Raw genomic sequence first — 2199 nt, 5'->3', positions numbered from 1 at the left:
TGTTTAAGGATTTAAGACCAATTTAAAGGCATTTTCTCCTCCTTTGATATTTATTCCTAAATGTTAGGGAATGTTGCTACATGCAAGACTGAACACTGGAGGTACTGGAATGTTACACAGTATGTATTTTCGTGAAAATACAGCCAGAGAGTTCTTCTCTCCATTTTATCCTCCATAAGTGGGCTATGATAGATTAACAACCTCTGCAATAAAATGGAACTCAGTAGAATCCCTAGATGTGCCTGAAGTATCCTGGCCTGTTATAATTCAAGCCCCTAGTGTTGCTGTTATATGGACTTTATGTAACTGACTACAGCATTCAAAATTTTCTGTGAGCATGAGAAAGAGAAAGGCTTCCAATCAAATAAAATTATACATCCATGAAATCCATCCTTCACATGGCACCAGCTCACTGGAACCCCATGGTCTTCCAAGCGCTTCTTGTAGAGCAAAGTGTGATCACAAAGAACATCATTCTCACAGCTCACCAGGAAGGCCTCAGGAAGCTGACTGATGGCCTCATCATCTGCAAGAAGTGGTGCATTTTCTACGTAGAATAAATATTTAGTTTCCAGATAAGCTGCCTCATTAAAAGGCCCAGGAAAGTGAGGTTCCTGGTATTTGTTCTTGAAACTCTTGGGGATATTGTCAGAACAGAGCAATTTCCTGTACTTCTTCCAGAAGTCTGGGGGTATACAAGTACCTTTCACCATGGCATTTCGCCAGGATATATCAATGTCCGTATATTTACAAATGCACATCATCCTCATGTCCAGGGTGAGGAATGGGATATTTTGGTACTGCTGAGTGGATAGTAATTGGAAATTGATACACTGGACAACTGGATAAATCAGGATTTGAAACCAGATCTGTGGAAGATCTTTTTGTCCCACTAAGACCTGAGTGACCTGGGCCACAACTGCTCCTCCAATGCTTTCCCCACAGACCACCACTCAGGAAGGATCCACCCCATAGGTTTTAGGGTCCTCGGGAAGTGTATGGAAGCATTCAGACAGTCATTGGAAATGACAGGGAAATGGTAGTGAGGAAGCTTCTGGTGCCTAAGGAGGAAAGCGGAAACAGAACAGTGTGTATAGGAGTCACTGAAGGCCATCTGAACCCAGGCTACTACAGCCTTTAGGAGACATTCCCTAATTAAGTCTTCAGAAGGACCCTAGGAAGTAACTGTGGGTATACCCACTGTTTGCCTATGTTAATGTGAAGTATCAGCTCAGAGTCTAGCTGTGCAGGATTCTACATTCCCATAACATTTTCCATTTCCCATGCTTCCCTTACATATACAAACCCCACAGAAGATAGCACAAGTTGAAAGCTATTAGTTTTGGAAAGGCAACAAGCATTAATGACTGAAAAATTCCAAGTGAGCCTACTGCTGCTCATGAGACAGTTAAGGACCAGCATAGTGGAACAGTGTTGAAACACAAGGCTGGAATGACAAGACAAACTGCTGCAATAAACTATTACACTTTGTAGCATGGCATGTTCTAACAGATCCATCCTGAGATGCTGATAAAGTCACAGAGACACAATGTTGTAAAAAATTGAGAAATTCTCACCTAGAATATAAATTATCTCTCTATCCTCCTTTGCCCTCAGTCTATTTGAAATAACTAATTTTGGAGTTCACACATCTGGATACCACATTATTAATTTCCCACTAGCTTTGCTGTTGACAGCCCCTCTAATGTCTGGATTATGGAGACAGCTGCCTGGGTTATATCCTGGGATTTGATGGTGGCTTTTGCTGAGAACACTGACTCTACCCTTCAGCCTACAGATTTGTTATGAGTGACTGAAATGGGATAAAAGGCATGGAATCTCTATCCTTATATAGTGTCTGTCCCCTTTGCTGCTTTAACCCACTTAAAGTCAGATTCTTCTCAGTTCTACACATATACATATTGATAATTTAAGAAATATTTTGTCCAAGCTTGTGACATAGGATTAGCTTGCCCTACTGCCCATTTGAGCTGGTATTTGTCTCTACTACCCCACCCTTGTGCTTTTTCAAGGCATGAATTTACTTCAGCCCTACCAGAAACTCTGGATGTTTATATAGGATGATGATGCCAGCAGTAAGAGAAACTTGGCAATTCCTAAGCAAACTTGAGCACCTCTTTACCCATCAAGTACTTGGCCAGGATGTTTTGTACTTCACAACAATGCCAGATATACAAA

General features: G+C 41.3%; 1 pseudogene; it reads right to left on the bottom strand.

Moving 5' to 3' along the window:
* Nucleotides 1-287: 287 nt before the first annotated feature.
* LOC101703928 (arylacetamide deacetylase-like 4 pseudogene) lies at nt 288-1114 on the bottom strand (annotated as a pseudogene).
* Between the last annotated feature and the right edge of the window lie 1085 nt (nt 1115-2199).

The sequence above is a fragment of the Heterocephalus glaber genome, unplaced genomic scaffold (genome assembly GCF_053883595.1).
Source record: "Heterocephalus glaber isolate CG9 unplaced genomic scaffold, H.glaber_assembly_v1.0 deba00001447, whole genome shotgun sequence".
Taxonomy (NCBI): domain Eukaryota; kingdom Metazoa; phylum Chordata; class Mammalia; order Rodentia; family Bathyergidae; genus Heterocephalus; species Heterocephalus glaber.
The sequence above is the reverse complement of the archived record's forward strand: the minus strand, read 5'-3'. Positions and strand labels throughout refer to the sequence as shown.